Source organism: Mercenaria mercenaria, chromosome 17 (genome assembly GCF_021730395.1).
Source record: "Mercenaria mercenaria strain notata chromosome 17, MADL_Memer_1, whole genome shotgun sequence".
Classification (NCBI taxonomy): domain Eukaryota; kingdom Metazoa; phylum Mollusca; class Bivalvia; order Venerida; family Veneridae; genus Mercenaria; species Mercenaria mercenaria.
The window spans coordinates 2,555,168-2,580,471 of NC_069377.1; the positions used below are offsets into that span (position 1 = coordinate 2,555,168).

Below are 25,304 nucleotides of genomic sequence, written 5' to 3' on the forward strand. Positions count from 1 at the left end.
AAATGACAAATATAATCCTAGAGTTTCAGCCGCCAATCGATTGGCACATCAAAAGAGATATCAGATAAATAAGTACTTGCTTAAAATCGATGTTTAAGAATGAAATAAATCAAGATAGCTCTCGTTTTAAGCCGGTGTTAGGAGGCGTGACAGGTATTGCACATTTCATTACCTGTCATGAACAGACTCAATCAAACCGAGTCTGCTATTATTCTTCTTGGTTGCATTCTTTGCTTCCAGAGGATCTTTTTACAGATTGTATTATATATGATATGTTTATTTCGGATATTTCTAACTGATGTATTCATTGATTCATCGCTATGCCAACCTAAATTATACTACTCACTCACTTCGGTCAGTATGTCAATCATACAATTATAAAAAGTTCATTCGTCAGGAAGTATTCGGTGTATTTTAAAAAACAAACAGTTTTTCCCAACATCTAACATCATGTTTAGTGCTGTTTTAGCCAGCAGTGAATAAATCAAAACCACGACGCAAACCTTTATTAATAACTTGCTACATATACCGTTTATACATATATAGTTTCAATTTTCTCATAGTTGAATCCTATGTAAAATGCGTCTTCTCTTTAATCATACAATATGTCAATAGAAGAAATACAATCGCAACAAAATAAACATTTGTGTACGTCAGCCTCTGGACGGGCGTGAACGCATTATATGAAAAATTGAATAAACAGCGAACATCACACTTAGTAACTTATAGAAGAGAATTGCTTCTTAATTCTAACAAATAGAGCACATACATGAAGTGCTTTTCTAATTCAACTCATTTTTCCATATATGAGCCGCGCCATGAGAAAACCAACATAGTGGTTTTGCGACCGGCATGGATCCAGACCAGCCTGCGCATTCGAACAGTCTGGTCAGGATCCATGCTTTTCGCTTTCAACGCCTATTGCAATTAGAGAAACTGTTAGTGAACAGCATATATCCTGATCAGACTGCGCGGATGCGCAGGCTGCTGGATCCATGCTGGTCGCAAACGCATTATGTTGGTTTTCTCACGGCGCGGCTCATATAATACATTAAGTGCATTTAATGCTGGGAAAAATACCTCATTGGAAGCTTACATTATGGAAATATATGCAAATGTGCATATTTTTCCCATACACGAATATCGTTCTAATACAAAGTACTTTTGTGCTGTTCATTACATAGTATTCTTACAAAAGTATTTTAAAGTATTTCTATTAAAGAGAAATTGTTGGTATAGTTTCACATTCAAATAAATAAATCAATGTATTTATATTTGACATTTTAGAGTAATTGTTTCTTACTGTCCACAATTTATACAACTTTTACTTAAGTCACATTTACATAGAATTTGTACATATAAAAGAATGTATGGAACTATAAGTTTCAGCTATCATTCTAATAACGGAATCATTTTTACGTGCAAAAAATAAACATGTTAACTAAAAAAGAAATCAAACTGTCAATCTTTTTCCTTGCAGGAATTTTGTAATAAACGTAAATACGTACAATATTATAAGAATGAAATAAAAAGAGACAAACCTTGCATGTGACCTCCGAACACATTCAGATCCAAGACAATCCAGATTTTATAAAGACAATACTACACAGATAACAGTCTTATTTCATATGTTAATATTTACATTATTTCTAAAGGAGACAAAAGTTAAACAGAAAAGGTATTATTATATCTCAGGCCACTTAGAATGATTTTAATACTAGTGTCAGCGCTTAGGATAAAGTTATTGACTGACATTTAACGCAAGTTATCATTTCCGTTCTATATATTGTTGTATCATTGTGTATCGTTTTAAATTAATCCTTCTAATCCTTCGTTTCTATACTGGAATTTGATTTTTAGTTATTTGACTTGATTTGTACAGATAGAACTCTTTTCTCAAAAGATCGCTTCAAGTATAAAAACATTAAAATATACATGCAAATGTATGCATATATTTCCCATAAATGAATATCTTTATGATTGTTTTAAAAAAGCAACTGAGTTATCAACATTTGGTATTTCAATATAAAACAAAACCTGATTAAAGGTAATCATCTCTGATTTTGGTAACATACGATTACCGAACATATGTATACTAATATATATTGATCAATTCAAGTTATATTACTATTTGAGTTGATTTAACATTTAGCCTGCTGGCGGCAAGTGATTCTGCCTTTGCGACCAGTGCAGACCAAGATCAGCCTGTACATCCGTGCAGGCTGGAATCATGATATCGAAAACTAAATTTTTTTTTATGGAAAAAAACTCCTATCATTTATGTTCTGTTTTAACATATGGTTAACTGATATAAAATGTGATTGTGTGTAGTAGATTATGCTTATTCGGGACAGTCATCCTATGATCAGCATTGTTAAAAGTATTGGAATCCTTTCTGCAAAGATTAACGATGCAAATACATTTGCATAAGCATTATATCTACTGAACAGTCATATGGAATGCAGATATCACTGCACAACGTATCATTCGAATATTTATTTGATTAAAACATTTTCTGTCATCACACAGATTTCAACAATACTTATGTTTTAATTTAAAAATCTCTATAAGATAGATGTCCTTTCAAATTATCAGTATAAAGCATACGTATGGATGCATGTAAATCCCACAGGAAAATAGTGGAGCTCATTAGTATCAATCACACGAGACAATTATCAGTTGACTGTACCAAAAAGAGAAACAATGGCGGCTCCAAGCGGCTGGTAAAAATAGAAAGTTAACGTAGCTGTTTACGGCACAAACTGACATATTGCTATTTCCATGCAGTACAAAAACAAACAGATCAAAGATCAGTATAATTTGGTTACAAAAGCCAAGAATTCTATCTAATTTTCCGTAGTGGTGATTTTGTCATTGTTCTAAGCGATATATATGGCACATATCATTAGTTGTGTTAATATCTATCGTTGTCTATTTGTTTGACTGTTGTGTGTATATATCGTTTAGATTGGCGCTTTACACAAAAAGGAGATAAATTTGAAAAATAGAAAGTTGGAGAATTAAAGTTGGCCGTATGTATAATATAAGTATTTGCGTTTTCTTTCAGAATTAGCTGTTACGGTGAACTGTGTATCTTAGAACAAATTTTCAAATAAAATCTGTTAGCAATAATCTAAACATTTAAGTTTTTTTATTATTCTTTTCATCACATGTTAACTAATTGATTTTTTCTTGCTTTATCGATTACAGACACACTTAAAGCCTCATGTATATAAAACGACGTCAAAAGTCAAAATGGTATAACTAGTGTAATACCGTACCAAAATTGTATGATGGCTAAGTGTCATTTCCACGACACCAAACATGCGCGTTAAGTCGAATCACCTAATATATATCTTACATTTGCATCAAACATATGACTTTCTGTGCAATATGGAACACTAAATCTTCATTTAGTTAGAGAAAGACAGTGTTTCTAATTTTAAACAGTCTTTGAAATTAATATTAACTAGGTCATGTAAAGTCGAAAGATCAACTATTGACGTATTTGTATTTTTACTTTTAAAAAACATTTAAACAAACAACAAGGTCAAAAGAAAGGACAGAGACAAAGAGACACACATTTTTTAAGATAGGATCTCAAGCATACAAATCAAAATAGTAAGACGTAACACATTATATCATATATATTTATACTAATATATATCTTATGACCATATAAACACATTGTTTTACGTGCTCAAACAACAAAAATTACAAATATGCAAGCATCACTGTGTGAATTTGGTAATCACCAAAATTCCGCGATTCTATAATACTGAGTATATTCTTTATATGACATATCTTGAAAAAAGTCTCAATCGCCGACTAAAATCTGAAATACACAACTCTTACTCTAAGACAGTCTCGCGTGCTCTGGCATAAAAGTACATCATAAGAACTTCATGAAATCTGAGCGAAGCATTAGATATAACGAGTTTTTGATGTTAAGCAGAGATATATAACTCTGTAGAGTGCTTGTATTTGCAATTGCTAAACGGTTTTCGACGTAATCACAGAGTTAATGCGTGTTTGCTTCACCGATTTTGGATTTAGAGTACACGTGTACCTTGTTTGTTGATGGAAGACAACTGTAATATATATATTTGTGTCGCACAGTCGTCCATTCAGAACAAAATAAGTCTTTTTTACACTAACAAGACAGGGCAGTTTTTATTTTGTAATTCTTAAGCTACAAATCAACAGGACTCTCTGGAAGATTAACAGTAGCATAGGTCAGTCTCATTCTATCAGACTGGTAGTTAAATCTGTAAAAAGATTGTTTGGTAGCGAAGAACGCAAGAGCAATTCAGTTTGATTGAGTCTGTTCATGAGAGATAATGAAAGGTGCAACGTCCAATCCAGGCCCCACCACTAGCACAGCCTTAAGCTGAAAGCCATTTAGATATGAATTATATGCTTTCTCTTACATTTTATTTTCGTTATTGATTCAAGATCTCTATCATTTTAATATATTTAGAAAATGCATAAGCATTTATATGTTTGAAATTTTAAAAGTCTTTGAAATCTCGCACTATATTTCTTAAGGCTAAATAAGATATTGGCCTCTAAATGATTTACTTTTATTCTGTTATAGCCCAGACTTCATGCTCAGTTTATCCACTGAGACCCAGTTTGACATTATTGAAGCTTTTAAAGAAACTTTGAGGTACCTGTAAATGTACACAACCTATATTTTTTTCAGAAACAGTAAAACGGGATTATCCAAAAGAAATGCAATTTAACAAAGCTTATATATCGTATATATTTCTCAATTAATTCGGTTTGCCAGAGCGTGTAGTCATGTCAAGTATTTCAATGAACGTAACCAATATATTACAGGTAAACTTCTTCAGCAAGGCTACCGTTATTACAAATTGCGTAAATATTTTGCTAAATTTTATTATCGTAATTCTGATTTAGTTTTAAAATTCAATAGAAATTAAAAAACTCTTCTGCGAGAAGGTATTTCTAAACCCGTTTTTTATAGGGATGTGGTTTACAAACTTCGTAAGATCTTGGGTCACGGTAATTTTCCAAATGTATTTGGAAAGATTATCAAACGTTTTATTAAAAGAGGTTACGACCCAACTGTTTTGAGACATACCGCATGTTTAGTGTTCAACCCGTTTACAGTCGGACACTACGCTTCCCTCTTTGAATGCGTCTGACGGAAGAGGGGGAGGACTCTATGATAAGCAGTTTTTAAATCCTACCAGGACTGAACTGTTTTGATATTTGTCTTCTGGCCTGTTTCGTCGGGCCCTTAAGGGTGTTTCTCTTGTTGCTCTGTCTTCTGAAAAGGCATTGAGTACATACGTTTTTGGTTCTTAAGGTTTGTTTTTTATATATTTATACACGAGCATTTTTGTGTTTTACATGCCATGCCTTTTTGTTTCCATTACGTGTGTAACAGATTCACCTGGAGGGGATTACTTTTATTTACACTGTCCCATGTCTTTGGAACATGGTGGGGGTAAGAGTGAGGTTAGGTGCACCATAAACCGGTTTAAGCTCCCCAGTGGTGTTTTTGCCACTGACCGTTCCAAGGCGGTGCCCCACTGTGTTCCTTTGTTTGTTCGTTCCGTCTTATGTGTTGGCTTTGTGTGCGTGTGTGTTGTTCGTTTTGTCCTTATGTGTTGGCTTTGTGTGTGTGTGTGTGTGTGTGTTTGGTGCACGCGTCTGCGTGCTGGGGGTTTCATTTTGAGGAGGCTACGTTTTTGGTGCGTGGCATTCCTTGTTTGATATTTTTCTTTGTTTTTTAGAAGCGTGAGATTTGGACTTGCAGTTGTGATTGGTAGTTTAGAAACATATATGTATAAATAAATAGACGATTTTAGATTGTCCATTTCTCCCACTGGACGGAGATGTCCCTCGAGAAACATCGCATGGTGTCAAAATATCACAACGTTATCGTTTTGCAAGAGCTTGCTCAGCGTTAGAGGATTTTAATGATAAATCCCTAAAACATTAAATTACCAAAAGGTTAATACAAAGGGTTAACCGATAGCACATGCTACGAAAAGGTTTTCCCTAAATTGCACAACAAATCACCTGAATTTAAAAGAAATATAATAGCACAAAACTTAAAACAGTTCTTAAACTTTGTCTTACACACCTTGTATACAAAGGGGAACGTAGTGTATAAACTAAGGAAAATTATGTGTGTGTGTGTGTGTTTGTGTGTGTTCGGGTTTAACGTCTTTTTCAACAATTTTTCAGTCATATAAACAACGGTGTCTACTCGTAGCACAATGCCCAACTTTATAGTGCTGCCTCACTGGAATATCACGCCGTAGACACGTGACATGATACCCCACCCAGTCTCGTTATACTGACACCGGGCTGACCAGTCCTAGCACTACCCTCTTAATGCTGAGCGCCAAACGAGGAAGCTGCTAGTACCATTTTTTACGTCTTTGGTATGACGCGGCCGGGGATCGAACCCACGACCTCCCGCACTCGAAGCGGACGCTCTACCACTAGGCTACCGAGGCGGTTGAAAATTATAAATAATGCTTTTAATTATCCTTTTAAGGGCCACAAGAGCTAAAAATGAACTATTTTGGTTTGTATTTGCTCTTCAATCTCCTGGCGTATTTTGTTTTTGTTTAAAGGTTTTCGTTGACATGATGAATCTGCGAACCTAATGGTTTCTCTTAGGTTTAAGAATATGGATTTTGAGGTGAAATATGGAACCTTAGTTTGGGGTAGTTTATTTTATCTGATGCCACTGTTCAGGTCATCTGAGCGATTGCCTCTGATACTCTAGTTGTTCTTCCTCTTTGTCACTCAAATGACTGTGGCGACAGAAATGAGTTCGTGTACTCTGTGGTTTGACAATTATATTAAAAATTCTAAAATATTTTGTTTCATATAAATATTGATATCACATTCAATGAAATCAAATTATAATAGCAGACTAAACTGCAGAATATTGCTTATTGTTTTGAAAGCGGAGAATATCTATTGCGTAAAATGATTGTTAGCAGATTAATATAGAAATTTGATTTCAGTACATGAATCTTGTTTTCCTAATTGAAGTTTGTTTAATGCACCCAAGGGAGACGATTAAAACCAGAAACTAATTCAAAACGTTAATTAGAAATGTCCTACACGCTTTGACATGTCATTGATTGGTATCTAACAAGGATTTAACCGCAAAAACTCTCTTAATAAATAAATGAGAAATAAAGGTCGGAACTGATATTCCACAGGAAACCTATTTTTTCAGACCATGTCTGCTTAGGCGGTATACAAAACTATTAAATTGAAATATTTTGCAGAGAATGTGCAAACACGGAAAGATTGCAATATTTTGATTTAAAATGTTGTCTTATTTTCCCCACTTAGAGTATTGCAGTGCAGAAAATATCTGCTGCATTCAGCAGTATGAGTCAGTTTGTATCTTAGCAGCATACTCAGTGAATCTCCAGGTTCAAGGCTACCCTATTGGCACGGTTAATATACTTCAGAGATGTAAAAGGCATGACCAGGAGCGAGCTGCGACTTGACCGATAGATACCTCAATCCACCAGAAACTGTATGGAGTCATTGAGGGTCTGCGGCAAACCACAAGTTTCATCGAGGCTACTGGTCTGACAGTGTAGTCGCGTACGAGAAGAAGAAGGCACTGCTAATGCCATAATCTATGAGATAGCATTCCCTATATGGGAGATAGTTTTTAGTATTATGTACTAGTAGCTAGTATAAAAGGGGTTGTTTGCATGTTGTATGGGCTTTTATTCTGGGATTTTACATTACGAAGAGAGAAAGAGAACTTATCATTTTGGAACAATTGCTGTATATATTAGTTACAAGTCAGTCTTTTGTGTAGATTGCAAATGGATTGAGCTTTGTGTTTTGTATATCACAAAGCTCGTTAGAAGAGTGACTTAAATCCTTACACCCGGAAATTCAGTTACAGAAATGATATACATGTATGGACTAGGAAGAAGTATCAATTTAGAAACACGTCATTTCCAGTATTGACAAAATGATCAGGACAGCTAGATCAACAAATCGCTAGTAGGTGCGTATGTTTTGGTGCAGGGTCATTAAGTGATACAAATATCTACACAGTATAGGTCATGTGGCGATTTTTAGCCTAACGTATGTGCTTCTATGTTCCGCTCTGTTTATCAGTTTAGGCGCATTGGTCAATGCAGATATTCAAGTATCCCACAAACATTTTGAGATAACATAAATTACACGAGATGATAAGGTCACTAAAGTTTTTTTTTTTTTCAGCTAAGCCTTTAACCGCATTGATCATTTTAATATCGACAGTTCTGATTCAGAAAAGTAATACATATTTTAATTCTAACATTTCGGACACTCAAATTGTCTACAAATTTGTTAAACCGGAATGCCTCTAAATCTAAATAACCACAATAGTGTCTTTTTTGTTACTTTGGGAAACTAAATTGTCTATCAAAAGGAATGTTCCTTATTTATTTCGCAATTTCACTGTCTCAACTGCTTGCTCTTTTGTTATCTTTAATTCTAAATACACGATTCTAGTTAGCGTCGAAGTCGCAAATGAATGTCATTTGAAACTATTTGTGGTAATATTCATACTGTTGATTTAAAGCTTGTTCGAGGTTCTAACGCAGACATGCATTAGGAGAAAATTCGGTCAGTAGGATACCTTTATGCTTATCTGTTTGAATATAAATTCATAATTAATGCATTTGAGGGGAAACATGGACAAGAGTCAACCGGGCCGGGGAAAGCCAATTTAGAACTCCACACGGAAATAGAGGTACATGTAAAAGTAGAAACGACAAGGACATAACCGAATCACAGATTTTGATATTATATAGGATTATCATTGCAGAATTTTTATATCAGTCTTGTGCAAATTGTACAGCTACAAATATAAATCAAATTTATCATTGTTTTCTAAGAAGATATCGCTTTTCTTACAAATCAATCTACCTCAGGACAATTGTGTTTTGTTAAGTTCATCTGCCCGTGGATCAAACGCATGAGCTACCTGTATTTAGCTAAGCGATTGGTATGTTATAAAAATGTATGTAATGCATGTGTTTATTTGTGAATCTGATAAAGTACTAAAGTTCGTAATGCATCTTTAGTAATATGTTGTATGGAATATACTATATCGGTGTACTTTGGTGTTGTTTACACTACAGATCGATGCTACCTTTGTTGTGTTACAATTTAAAGGGCGAAACATCATATATTTATTTGTAACAAACTGGTTTGAAGCAAATTTCCAAAGGCTATCATTATTTTAAATTATAACATTTTTAAGGTTATGGAGAGTATTGTGTGCATTTAAAGTAAAACCATCAGTATCAATTTATACAGAAATAGAAATTCACATATATAATTATATTTGTCAAATAATTTGAATTATTATATTATATATCATATATATGCATCTAGCTTATTGACATTATTTTTATATGATATTTAGATAACATCATAGTAAAAATTTCACCTACTTGTTTCAAAGCAGCCAAATGTCCTTTATGTCCTAAAATAATCATTTTATGTAACAAACTGGTTTGAAGCAAATTTCCAAAGGCTATCATTATTTTAAATTATAACATTTTTAAGGTTATGGAGAGTATTGTGTGCATTTAAAGTAAAACCATCAGTATCAATTTATACAGAAATAGAAATTCACATATATAATTATATTTGTCAAATAATTTGAATTATTATATTATATATCATATATATGCATCTAGCTTATTGACATTATTTTTATATGATATTTAGATAACATCATAGTAAAAATTTCACCTACTTGTTTCAAAGCAGCCAAATGTCCTTTATGTCCTAAAATAATCATTTTATTCTCCTCCTTTGTGGCGCATGAAGTGTCGTCAGTTATGCACAGTTGGACATCCCTGTACCGTCTGAAATTTCACATAAAATTGATTATGCGGTTTCTGTTTCATTTTTTCCTGAGAATACGGAAGCAAACAAATTATCTAAAGGTGACACAGATGAATCATTAAGAGAAAATACGGATTACCACCATAGATAGACTGGCTCCCGTCCCTATGTTTGTTCTTATTTACATATATAGGCCTATATAAGTTTATTCAATAAGAGGGAAGTAACTCCTGTAGGTTGTTTCTACATTGACATTTTTTACTGCCCCTGGCTCCGAACATAGGTATGGTTCAGCCATCAGATATAATGTGCTATTTTAGAGGCTTAAAGATTTTCTTATTTTGCCTGCAGTATTTATATAAAAAATAAAATGTAGCCAGGGAGCCAGGCTACACCATAGATAAAGTGCCAAAAATATTTTATTGTCACCTGCTTTTAAGAAGCGACCGATACAGATATCACAACATTACTTTAATACAGCGAGACTGAAATGTACCACGGTATAACGCTTTTAAATCGGACAGAAGTCAACGCTCACTTGAGAGGGGATTTCATTTAAGTAGGGTTATGCCTGTATTAATTGTATTACAAAGAAATAAGTGCCCTCTTCATTTATCAACGTTTTCTTCGGACACTTAAAATTTTTGTGATCGCTGGAGACAAAGTAATAGCGAATATTTATTGCCATTAACTATTTCCGTATTATAACAATTAAAAATGATCAGAAAACATTTTATAGAAATAAATAAAATGTTAGTTAAACCTCCGCACTATAAATACAAAAGGCAACAGTGACAAGCAACTGGAATTGCAACGCTGCGCTCTAAAATGGCAAATCAGTCAAAGATTACGACGAAACAAAATGTAGATATATGACATTTTCAAAAAATATCTTTAAACAGAATGCCGTCAACAATCATGTAGTTCTTATTCTACCCGGGACTGCTTGAAATATTGAAATAAGCAAACTAGAATGTTTGAAAGGTATGATGAATTGCGAATGCTATGTGGAAAACCTAAAAGGAAAACCAGAAGCTCATTTATTTAAATCACCTGAGTCACATTCGGCAGTGTCAAAAAAGAGAAACAATTGCAATTCCCAGCGGCCATTACAGACAGAAATTCCGCCGTCTACGAAACTAATTGTCATTTTGCAGTCGTAAGATCCGACCAAATATTACATTAAATTAGCTAAGAATATCTTCGCAAACTGTTCGTTTACACTGTTTTCTATTTTTGGATTATAATCACGTCTGAGACAGATTTTGTGCATTGTAAACCATTGACAATTTAAAGGTAAAGCCCACTTCATTTGTTTATTTTATCCTAGTTGTCTATAAATAAATAAATAAATAAATATCTTGACTTCTTACGTATATATCTGTTCTACTAATAGTACTGTGCTATTCTTGTTTCCTGTCAAATAATTATAATCATAGTTCTGCATGTTAAGTTAATAGGAAGTGACGGCATAACGCCTCTGGAATAATGCATATTAGCAGTTATACAGGTAGTACAGAAGTGTGTTAATTGTTAAACTCTCAGCGCTGCTGTCTTTATTAAGATTAATTTTGACAACAGGTCGGTTTTGATGAAAAAAAGTCATATTTATACGATGAAAGAAACGGCAATGTTAGGACTTCAATTGGTATTTGATGAATTTTATAAAACCATATGAAAAAAATCAATCTACAACTATGAAAAATGTTACTGAAATCTACTGTGTGGAATCTTTTCTCTACGCGGATATATCAACTCCTATAAAGTCCTATTGTGAAAATTCACTGGTGGATGTTTTACAAAATCGGTCTAACACAAAATCAAGCACACAAACCTATCATTTTATAGGCTGAATTTCCTTCGGATAGAACGATCCTTTAAAAGAAATGGTTTAATAAAGTTTTAAATTATATAACAATATTTGTTCAAAACGTGCATGACTACCTTAAGGGGTCCTTAGAAAATGGCTACTTCCGGAGCCTTGTCCTTCCTTTACGTTATGAGGAACTGAGTTTTATTTGAAGAGATTCTTGAAAAGCATGAAAAGTAAAAAGGCATATACAGTATTCTTCCAACTGAAACATTATATCTGTGGAGACCAGCAAAGTCAAAGCGATCTTATGTTTGTATTCTGACTTTTAATTTTCATAACGGCAGTGTGACGTCACTTGTTGGTGTAGCAGTCATTTAGTTAAGTGTAAATGTGTATGTAATAAAAATAATGCTAAACTTTGTATCGAGTAATATTAAAAACTTATTTATGAATACCGTTAAATTAAATTAGTCAGCAAACATCAACTCATTTCCACAGAAACTTGTGAATTTCCTTTTAGGTGTGACAGCATTTTCGTTAATTTAAGTTTCGTCTCATTAAAACAGTCATTAACGTTAATATTTTCAAGTTTACCTAGGCTGAAGAACAATGCATTTTACTCCTGAGAGCAATTTTGCAAACAGATGTGTAATAAAATCGTTACTGGCTTTACAGGAAGTAATATTAGATGAGTCATTCCTTGATCTTCCAGTGGTGCACAATTTCCACATAATTCGTTCATAAATAATGCGCATCTGAAGTCGCGCAACATTTTCTATGCAGGCAGGTGCACATTTCTCGAAATAAGCCAGACAACCTAGGAACCTTATATATAACCAAATGTATGACATTCTGTGCAATTAGAATCAATATGAGGTTTCTAAGTTATATTTAGATAAGGACAGAAGCATCCTATCAATAAATAAGAACCATATTAGATGCTTTCCCACTTAAGTTCTTAATAAAGATTAGTCTGACTTCTACGATAACATATCGCTTTTAATTATTTTTTAATATGATATCTAATACTTTAATATTAGGTAACTGTTAAAGGCTCTCCTAGATCTTCTTATAGACGTTATTGATGAACCTCCAAAATGATTGGAATAATGCATCAAGTTCATTCAAGAATTTTATAACTTAAAATAATCGTTACTGCTAATATTTAATTTCTATGTTTTAATATATAGGTACTTTCTGTCATCTAAAAAGAAATGACTTGATATAAAATGTATATCCAACAAGACAATGAGAAAAAGCTGGTATCACGTTTTCGTAATTAATTTTTCGGCGAACGCCGTCTAAGAACGAATTCGTTACCTATACCACGTGACTTCAGTTTGCAAATCAAACTACTTTATAACGCATTATAGATAATTTATCAAAATGGAAGATTTATGCAACACTCTGCCTGATTGGACGAGAGTGTCAATTTCTTTCACTCTGTTGATTGTGCTACGCTGAGTGAAATGTAGACAAAGCGTTTATCCTAAACGACGCTGTTCACAGTTTTAAAGCTAACATTGGCTCAGTATATTTAGCAAGAATATTATAATATATCTCAAAATGATAAGTAAGTTTAATAAATATGATAAAAACCTGTTCAAATACCAACATATATCAAATTAAAGAAAGAGCTGAATACCGTCTGCGTATCACATGAATAAGGGTGTGATAAGAGTCTTTTATGTAGAGAAGTGCTTTTTAAAAGATTTTCCTTGTTACAATTGTCGTCTGTATATGAAAAGGTTTCTTGCTTTTGTGACTTATTCAGATTGCATATTAAAATGAGCACTTGTTTGCTTTGATATATTTGTTATAAATTATTTAACTGATTTATTATATATGAATATTTTTCTTTAGTATGGTATGCAAATATTGAACTCAGTTGAAATCTGTTTTATTATGTATATGCTATATAATGACTGAATCTCATTACACTGAAATGAAGGTACGCTGCATACAGTTTATCTATGTGATATGACTACGGTCAAACTTTGCTTATGAAACAGAAATAATGAAATAATTACAATTGTATGTTTTGCTTGACCTTCACTTTTTTATAGGTGTGACGTCATTGTCCAATGATTCATGAATAGCGGATATGCATTTGTTAAAGCGGGATCAGTTGGCCTATTTTAGAAATAAATAAAAATAATAAATAAAAAAATCCTTTAATTGATTTTTTCTGATGTATTCTAATCAAACTTGATTTGTAGCATCTTTATTAGGCCCGCAGCTAACTTTGCAGCTGGGACATTTGACCCCTTTTAGGGGCTGCTAGAGCTAAAACTAGAAATGCCTTTATACAGTGTCTCATGAACAGCTTGGTGGATCTTTGTCATACTTGGTCTGGAGCATCATTATAAGGTCCTCTTCCAAATTTATTTATATAGGAACTTGGGCCCTATAAGGGACCACTATAGCTAAACGTAGATATACCTTTCTTCGCATTAACCACTAAAATGTAATGGATTTTTATCAAACTCGATGTGTAACAATATTGTAAGGTCTCCTGCTATTTTGTTACAAATGGGGATAAGTACCAATTTAGCTAAAAATATAAACACGTTTAATGACCTCTTCTCATGAACCGCTTCATGAATCGTCATCAAACTACTGCTGTAATTATTCGTCTAAGGATAAACGAAACAAAATTGCAACCCTACGAAACCTTTGCGAAAAATTAAAAGAGAACCATTTAAATTGTTAAAGTGCTGTGTTTAGTTTTGCAATTTGAAAAATGTTAGATGAAAGATGAATGTTAGATGAAAAATTCATAAACTTCTTTCCTTATTACAATTCGCCGACCATCATTTTTAAAGATATTTCTTGTTTATAATGTTGTTATAGGGGTACTTCACCGCGAATTGGGTGACATAAAGGACCGCTGTCATCAAATGTGATGTTAATAATCTTATCAAAACTAAGATCCCGTTCTTGTTGCAAACAATAAAAACACGTAACTTTAGAAATCCACAGCAATTTACAACATACATAAATCTCATAACCATTAACATACCTTTAAAAAAGAAGTCTCCTCGAATTTAGGTTACATGAATATCCAGGGAATCAATTATATAAATTATCATCTGCTTCGAATGCATTCATAAGTGGAAACACATTGATGGTTAAATGCTGTACGGGTTTGTTTACATTATAAAATATTGTATAACTTCTTGCATGGTTTTGGTGAGCATAAAATAAGAGCTTATTAGTATCTGTCAGAATGATATTATGAGTTTAAGACTATAGGCTAGTCTTGGATTTTGAATTTGCTAAAAGAAAAAATAAATTTTAATATATCTTCTTTCAATGTATTAAAAGTATTGTAGACATACGCTTTATTCTGTGGAATTTTTTTTCCTGTGGATACCTTTTCAGATATCAACCATTTCTGTTTTAAGGAGGTGAAGTTAAATATATACATATTTAGCACTGAGCTATCATTTCACACTGGTAACACCTGAAAAGTGGGATTTGATATTTTAAGGTATCATACATATGTAATATGTTGCTAGAAGATGATTGTCCTCTGCCTAACCAGTGAGGAAAGTATACAGTTATGTACGTACTGGGGATATATATCCCTGTGTTTTTCGTAGGGAATAACCATGTCTTAATCAGCCTGCAATTTTGATGATGTCACATTAGTGCTAATCATATTTTGACGTTATAAGCAATATACATAATGCCGGATAATTTTCATTTTACTGTATCTTTTAACGTGATGGTCAAGACAAATGATCTTACATGTCTGCTTGTAAACGACAGATTATTTCCATACCATTGGAACAGCGTAGATAAGAAACCTCAATAAGACTCGGTCTCATTTCCCGCTGTCGAAACCCCTGTCTTACAAAGCAGGTATAAGCAGATTTCACAGTTAATGAAATGGTTCTTCAATATCTGTTTTTAATTTTGATCTATTTTGTTCGTGCACTGGTAACATAATTATGCTACATTACATGTACTTTGGATACAATTTACCCACTTGTATTGTTGATTTAAAGTGCGTGTGCATTAGCTCAAAGATTAAATATTTATAGTGCGATAGGATTGCTTCTAAAGAATTAATTAATTAATTAATCATGCGGAAACTGCTTTCGCCAACACACATCTTATTCTTTTTCAGACATAAAAAACTATGAAATTGACAAGTAAATCAATTCTATTAAGACCATCAAATATGCACAATGCCAATGGAACTATAGGCTAATCTGATTCGAGCATATGACTTGGGTTGCAGATGTCACCGGCTGTGGGCTGAACTAGAAATAAGCTGTTCTATCCATTTTAGGCGGTGACTACTCATGCTAAACAAAATGCTTCTTATATAGAAATACTTATTTTTAGATGACCAGTGTATTTTTTCCTTACAATTTTGACTGTTTATTTCGTTTCAAATAGTCATGCATCTAAAGTGATTTACTTTGAACTGATTCTTGAACTAAATTTGCCAATTTCGTACATTTTATATACGTATTTTTATATGTGATTTTCGTTTTATTAGAAAGGTTAAGATTTCACACTTGTGCAGGTACAAAATGTATTGTTTTGTATCGATTTAAGACTGGAATTTATTCAACGTACGCGTACACGTATGAAATCGCACCCTTTCTATTGTTTGCATTACTTCGGCGTTTCTAAGCGAAGACTATTCCATTCATAAGATGACAATGACGTAATATGGTTACCGCCGTATGAATACATCTGCGGAGGTCTTTAAATTACATTCTGGTATTTATAACATGTGTAATGTCGAGGGCGTGGACGGTAGCTTGCATTTCCACCGTCCACGAACAGGCTCAATCAAACCGAGACTGCAACATTTTCGTTTATGTCGTGTTGGGCGACCTGTGCTTTTCCAACTTTGTATTTTATATTAAGGACTACTTGTTATATTTAGTTAAATTTTCTCTCTTCCTTTAATACACCCACGTGTCTTCTAAATTAAGGAATGCACGTCATAGTTATGTTTTTCTCTTCCTGTAACGTGAATAAGCAATCAAATAATAATGAAACTATTTAGTCTGAATTTCACACTCAAAACTGTGAACTTCTAATTTATATTCAGTAATAAGATTAGATTTCTGAAAAATGATACAACCTCAGCAATGATTTAACTCTGCTTTTTATATTTGTATGCTGATAATAATTTTTGTTCAGAGAAATGGAATAAATTTAAAATGAAGAACCTTGTGTACGGATAATTTTGAATACTTTTGAGCAAGTATTGTAAGAAAAATTGACTTTTTCAGACTTACAAAAAGTATCGAGGGAACAAGAGTCAACACTGCTTGATATTAGAAGAAACTTATCACCGGGACATACTTATTTTTATATAATTTACATTACAGGAAATTTAAGTATTATAGTTTTATTTCCTGGTCCTTTGGAATCGTGTGTTACATTCAATGTATCTGCGTAAAAACCGGTGCTAGGTGTGTCAGAGGCGTCGTACATTTTTTTATTTTTCATTAACACTCTTCTTTTTGTTTGCTTGTGTCCTGTTTCAAAAAGATCTTGTGACAGATTGTCCCTCCATTGTGCGCTATTTTGATCCAGAAAAAATGCACTGCTATTTTTCTACTCTTATTCGACAACTTAAGTTTTGCATCATTTCACTTCGTTTTCTTCAATTATAAACTCACACACTTACAATTCCAGTGCAGTATAAATAAGATCAAGGCCGACTGTGAGATAATCATACCAATAAAACATTTAAACAAGGCAAAAATGAAGGACAGGTACAACTGTCTTACTTCAAAGCAGTGGACTCGTAACGACAATCGATTATTTCCGTTCGATTACGTTTTCTCCGAATGTCTTTTCGGCATTTCCCGGTTGTCACGGAAACAAAAACACGAATTAGCTGAATTTACGACCAAAAAACATGTCAAAATAGCAGACGAGAACACGAAAACGCAAGGAAATCTCCAGTTACTATTACAGGTCCATTGAATTGAATATTGATCCAAAGAGTTACAAATATACATCGGAAGAATACGTTCTTTCTGAAACACACAAGTATATATTTGTTATTACAAAAACATGTATATATATGACATGTACATACTCGTACTACTGTACTAAACCTCAATAAGATTTTACATTCCGGACAATCTTGAGCTTCCATTGTCCTTGTATGAACTGGCAAAACTCATCTATCGACCGCAGTATGGACTAACTATCGTGTTGTAAATCATGTTATTTTTGACACTTCTGAATAAATGCATATATTCATACGCTATTATAATAAAAAGTGCAAAAAAGATAGTTATGTTTCTTCAATATTAGTAGAATACGGCATGCAAGAATAAACACCTATAAATAGTTGTGCTTGCGGATGAACAATTATTTCTGATCTGCATCCATAGCACATGGAAGACGTTTATAATCTGTAAAAAGAATAGTAACTAATAAATGATTTTCAAAATAAATGAATATTGCATTGCAAAAAAAAAAGAAAAAAATCATTCAAATCAACTAAATAAATATCATATATATCAGGTAAAATTGAAAACATAGTGATAAAACGAGTGAACATTATAGAAATATTTCCCATTTGTCTTCCAATCCATAAAATTGCTTTTATCTTCTTTGGCAATATGACGAATGGATGGATCCGTAAACCGATCAATAAACTCCGCCCCTTAGTTACAGTTGCTGTTTCCCACAAGCTTCTTTCAAAATGGCGGATTAATGTACATTAGCGAACGACTCGCTAGAAAGTTTTTCAGATGATATCTGTGTGAACCACAATGTGAACCAAAATGCACAAAGATAGCTGTCAAAGAGGCTTAGTTGTTTTACTAAAGATTGTGTACATGACATTAAGCTTTATTCAGAAGAAACCACGGTAAAAGTTAGCGCCAAAATGCTGGCGTTATCAAAGAAAAACCACTTTCCGTCTTTGCTAGGTATTTCTGACAGGAACAATATTGAGTCCTTATGCAAATGCATGGTATAATTATAATCTTAATTATCTTTTAAGCAACATGTAAAAAGAAATTACGTCTTATATTATTACATAAATTATTTGATCAAAATAGTACGTCCACTTCTGCCGTATAGAGACTTATTTTCCACGCTAGGCTTATATGATAAAAATACCATGTGCAGTCACATATGGTGTAAGTGATTTCTTACATCAAGATAACATTTTCAACAGATTAAGAAATCTATTAATTGGTTTATATTAACGTTGCGTAATACTCTACTGTTCTTATTTTACAAGTATGTTTTGCGATCGGGCTGCTGTTGCAACTGATTGTGGAATTGTCGATCACCACTGTGATATCAATTAAGTTAATTATTCCTATTATATTATAATATGCATTTGTAAAATACCACGCAGTTGTCTTAAAAATAAACATATGTCCATGCTTGGTGTATATTTCAGAACTAATTTTTGCGGGAAAACTTACAAAATTTTGAACATTTGGTAGTCATATTAATTTTATTTTCAGTGCAGTCGGACTTTATTCACATATCATAGGGCTGATTAAATCTCCTCCACAATTAAATTTAACAATTTCCAGACCAGCAAAGTTAAACAATAGTGCATGTCAATTTGTGGGAATATGGGCCGCCGTGAGAAAAATATTGAGAAATATAGAGACCTATACCACATTGTAGATTGAAGTGAGTTATCGTAATTTCCCATGTATCTCTTTCCAGACACGCGACTGGAAAAAGTTATGACGTCATAAATATGGCGGTTTAAGAGAAAATAAAAAAAACGTAGGCTGCTGAATAATTACAGATGATAACGTCTTTGAAAACTATGTTATGATTGCAAAATTGATATATTTAGTGAAGGTAATGTTTATTCTAGCAGATAAAAAACACTTTTATAGAAAAGGATGGAATTCATTATGCTTAAAAAGAAAAAAAAAATATCCATAAATATCAAAAAATGACGAAAACGACTGAATAACGATATTAAGTGATCAAGTGTCTATTTAATGGCGCAGTACGTTCGATTTAAAATAGAAATAGTCTGATAATCTATCACTACAATAGTCGATTAGCATAATTATATGTATCTATATACCCTTGTTATCTGTATGAGTGTGTCAGGTCAGCTTAATGCCCCGACACTGTGGTCTGAACTCAAAATCAATAGAAAAAATATCTGTTTCAATTTTAAGAATGCTTTTTCTAATGCATTTACAGCTTGTTGTAAACTATTTTGCAGTGCAGATTCTCCTATTGAAATTGATAAATCCAATCAATTAATAATACTTCCAAGTAAAACTAAGTTAAAGACATCTACGAAAGGAATCATCAGAAGATTCCTCTAAGAATGTTTTTGTCTAGCTTACTAGTAGTCTATGATGTCATCGTCGTTTAGCGCTACAGTATATTTACATTTTACAGAAAAAAATTTATAATACTAAAAACTACACCTTAAGTCCTTTCAATGAACAGGATTTGGTCACTAATCACATCCCTTCATTTTGTATTTTCAAGCAAAGCTCGCATATATGATCAGCAATGTTATTTTCGATTCCTTAATTGCATATACAATTAGATTATGTTCGTTTCCTAGATAATTTAACCTCTAATACATGTACCACTTCTAATTTATTAAATCGTATAACTTCATGTCGAACTGATATTTACCTCATGTGAAAAAAATATTGCGACAAAGTATATGCAGATTCTGAAAAAAATATTCCCAGAAAAATTAAAATCCAGCAATTACATGGTGTGCTGTTCCGTCGTTTTATATGATTCCTTTACTCTTTATACCTACTTAACAAATAATCCAATGAATTACAAAGGAACGGCTTTAATTAAACGCCTTTTCTTGTGTATTTAATTTCAGTTAAGCCTTTTTCTGCTTGTAACATTGCTAAAAATAATTTCCATGTGAACCTGTGAGGCAGTTTGTCAAAGCATCTCCTTATTAAACGATGTCCGGTAAGGGAATGTAGTTTTTCGAGAGATAATAAGTAATCCATGAGAACTACTTCTGCCTAGATTGTCGTATGATTTAGAAAACGTTAAACACAGTTATGTGTGGCTACGATATGATAAATAATTCACGCATTCTTGATAAAGTTTTCAAATACAAACAATCAGTTGTTGCTCGAATAGTTGACATTTTTTATGTCAGGGAGGTGTAGTTATTAAATGAAACTAACAATTCAAAGACTACAATACTGCATCGCTTGGGATTGATATATCTCCATATCTCAAGTTAATTTACTGGATTTTTTCTCCATTTAGATGGGGATGTTCCCCATACAATCTTCTGCAATATATCAGCTTAGATAGCTATATATTACTAGATACGTAGTTTGTCACAATCAGCTGTAGGTCATGTTGTTTGTCGGTTATATGCGACGTTTAATAAATACACTTTCCTTAGCTTTTATATAATCTTCATATATTTGCAAGAGCGACTTTCAAGAATTCAATGAACGTTATCAATATGTCATTTTGCAGATATACTGCTATTATCAAGTGCAAAAATATTCTACTAAATTTCACGATTGTAATTCAAGCTTGTGTGGGTTATTTTTTTAAAAAGTTTAATAGCAATTTAAAAAACACTTCTGTTACTAAGTGTATCAAAACAGTAGTTATTTATCAATTTCAATGAAAAGTTTTACAAATGATGAAATGTTTTATCATATGCGGTTCTGACCCTCTTATTTGGAGATATGTTGCATATTCGGTGTTCATTCTTTTGTCAGCTGAATGTTACACTTTCCTCTTTGATCGTGACCAACGAAAGAGGAGGACCACGCCATGATTGGTAGTTCTTAAAGGCCATTGGGACTGAGCCCTGTGATATATTTCTACTTTCCTGATTTGTCGGATCCTTAATAATGTTCTGCTGGTATTCTGCTTTCTGTAACGGTATGGAGAACGTGCGCAAATGATTTGTTAAAAGCTTTAAGAAGATCCCTTGAAAGTATAGAACGCAAATAATCAAGATAATAGAAGACTTGGTTTGACTAAGTTTGTTCCTGAGAGGTTTAGAAAGGTGAAAAAAATCTCATGCCCTTTAGCACCAGCTTAAGCTGAATTATAATATAATGATATTTAAGGACCTTCCTAATACTAAAGGACCAGAGGCTATTTACATATTAATGTAGATATTTACTCGATCATTTTTGTGTTTCAATTAATAGCGTGCCCTCAGTTTCCCTTGCATGAATAAGACACTCAGCAGTCGGCGGATTAAGTTTACGTATAATGTTCTATAACATTGGAATATGGTGGAGATATAGAGTGTGAGCATTATTGCCAAACTACTGTTTAAGCACACCAGCATTGTTTTGCAACTGACCGTTCCAAGGCTTTGCCGCACTACGTTCGAAAGAATGATGAAAGAAAGAAAATGAAATGATTATTCCCTACCCCTGATGCCCCTCCTCCTGCAATTAGCTAAACATAATTACGGAAAGCCAATAATAAACGTTTAAATGCAGGTTTGATAAATAATATTGTTTATAGATACTTTTGTTATCGCGGAGCTGAAGACGAATTAAGTAAAACGCTTTCAGTGTTGATGTCAAGTTTGAATGCATATGATTAACCAGTAATTCTGAGTAATTAAGTCGACTATTATGAATCTAACTTTAAGAAAATATCTGTTAAATTTCCACCGGCATAATCGTCTTGATCGTACTTAAATCTTGTTTAAATGAAATTGCAAACAATGCATGTAATATGCACATGTTCTAATAATAACAGCATAGACAATTACTTGTGCCGACATTGATTTGTATTGCATTTTCGACAAAATACTTTCCTTCTAGGTACTGATTAAAACCAGATATTAATAACGTATTTTCCCTTATTGTATGTTATATTTCCTGTAACGTTTGGAAATAATCTTATTTCAGATTCAACGCCATAAGATTAGTCGAAAATATTTTATTTCAAGAGGTAGAAGCGACATGTAAAAATGCATTGTAAATTAGGTGGGTGGGGTACAAAATAAACAATTAAAATAACTTAAATATACTTTCTACTGAGAAAGTGCAAATATAATATATTTGATATGTCCAATTGGCTTGTTTATTAACATCATATCCGATATTATAAGCAATTTTACTAATATTTTCAATCATTATTCAGCAGTATTATTTTCGTAAACGGTCGCCATATTGATGACGTCATTTCCGGATCCAGTCGCGGTCGCCAAAAGAGATACATACATATTATTTTTGTCTTGGACCAAGGAATAATTTGGTATATGTGGCTATATTTCTCAACTACTTTCGAGCGGGATTACGAATGGCCGTGGACTACAAGTCTATCACAGCAATGGCACAAACCAAAAGGGACAAAGATCTTGCTGAAACCTATTAACCATGTTTTTGTTAGACCGGTAGAAACAACGAAACGAAAACATGTTTTATTGTTTATTCTAGTCTCATTCATATACATTGTACATATATCACATTTACATATTAATTGTACAAATACATGTATATGACCATTCTAAAATAGAATTATAAGAGACTACTATTTAATACACTTAAGACCTGCTATTCAAACACATATACATATGTTAAAAACCACATAGATGCTGCTAATCGACATTAAAATCACTTAAAATGCAGTTGTTATTTAAAACACTGAGATACAAAAAAGACGCTAACGCGTACGGATTCAAAAATGTTTTTAAGAAATCGATATCCTCTTTAATCAGATTAAAGAGGGCCTGATTAACAACATCTATATGTATTATATAAATACACAATTATTTAACTAAGAAATACAGGGACATTATTTACACATTATAAGAGATCGCTTACGTAAAATATTAAAACAGGTTTTGGCAGTAATCCTTATCAATTGTGGGTTTGAGAATAAATAAACCAGTTTGTCAATATCGGTCATGTTTGAGAAAACAGGACATACATGCTCTGCTTTCATGTAAAGTTCTTGCCTATATTCTCCGTATATATGACAATTAAACAAGACATGACATTCATCTTCTATAGCATTGCAAAAAGTGCACTTTCTGTCTATAACATTAAGATTTTCATATCGACCAGTTTCAATTCTTAACGGTGCCACTCCACACCGAAATTTACTGAAAACTGACCGATGTTGGTGGGTTAATATCATTCTACAATAATGTTCAACATCAAAATTTGAGTTAAACAGAGAATATGTGCGTAATTTATTACGGCCTACATTACGTATACCATTTACTCTGTTAATAGATAATTTCCACTCGTTAATGAATTCGTCCATTAACTTGGGCTTTTCTATATCAAATAACATGTTTTTACCTATATGTTGGTTGATAGTACTGTATACGTGACAATTCAAACTAGTAAGCCTATTCATTACAGTATAGAACCAATTTCTACATCTAGAGCTAGCTTTAGACTGAGCCCAGAGTGCAACACGTCTATTTATTCTACGGAATGTGATCTGTTTTCTTGACAGTTCATAAAATTAAGTATGTCTTCATGCTGCAAGCAAAACAAAAAAATAAAAATGAAAAAAGAAAACAAACAGATATAAAAAACCCATTTGCATTTATTGTATCATAGTATTAATAGTAGTTATAAATAGTTTACGATAGTCGTAAGGTAAAATAAACAAAAAAAAAAATCAGCGACATTCTAAACCGCATCGACATGTGCGTATATTTTTCTTTTTCAAATTACATTTAAAAGGAAAATCAATTTAAACTTATCAATTGTCGGACTTCGTTGAATAAAACAGAATGGTGTCGAAACAGGGGATGCTGTTATACTTGCTGTCTACAAATATGAAAGACATAACGTAACATAATGAATAATGAGAAAGCATTAAAATTCACTCCCAATATTTATCTTTATGCTCCTGATTTAATGTCTTATCAATAAAAGCTTACGTTTTGTCCTTGAAATAAAGTTAATGTGCCGTGCACTGTCCAGATCTTATGTATATGTTTGAATAATGATTTTGGTATTGTATGTAAAACTAATTTACATGTATATGTTTTGACTTTATTGATGACTCGTTCAATGTGAGCTCTATGTTTAATATTTTTCTGTGTAAGAAGATTTGTCGCTTAATTCAACATTTTTATGCAGTATGATTAACATACGGTCAAATGCGAAAATATATATCATACTTTCGATTGCTAGAATATATTGCTGAAGAAGGTTAGCTGTTACTTTTATATGAAATAAGATATACATTTATGACTTATATATTTAATGTCTTGAACTGAATAATTCTGCGATCGGTCTGAATTAAAATAAAGTGAGCAAAATTATATTAAAATTCCGATCACAGACAAATGAGTAAAGAGAGAGAGAGAGAGAGAGAGAGAGAGAGAGAGAGAGAGAGAGAGAGAGAGACGATTCATAATGTATTACGAATGTTATCATATACCATGCACATTAGTGACACACACGCAGTTTCAATATAAAGTTTATTAGAATTACATTTGAGCAGATTGCCTATTGATCCGTTTAACGTTCAACGCTTACATTTTTCTAAATCGGCCTTTGGTTTACGGAAAAAATAAATCTCCCCCCTCTTAGCCTTTCCGGGTACCGCTCGTCGGCATTACATATTCCTAACGCAAACCTCAACACCACTTCCTTCGAAAAAAAACAAATGTATCAAACTTAAAAGAATAAGT

General features: G+C 32.8%; 1 protein-coding gene across 3 annotated transcripts in view; it reads right to left on the reverse strand.

Annotated features, from left to right (window-relative positions):
• LOC123536094 (alpha-2C adrenergic receptor-like) overlaps positions 1-25,304 on the reverse strand; it is a 187,245-nt gene that overhangs the window by 82,280 nt on the left and 79,661 nt on the right. For 2 of the 3 annotated variants that reach the window (XM_053528769.1, XM_053528765.1), the window contains exon 2: positions 9,779-9,890. The gene's annotated coding sequence lies outside the window, so the exon portion shown is untranslated. Of the gene's footprint in view, positions 1-1,541; positions 1,684-9,778; positions 9,891-25,304 lie in introns of those variants that run through there. The other variant, XM_053528767.1, reaches the window with a different exon arrangement.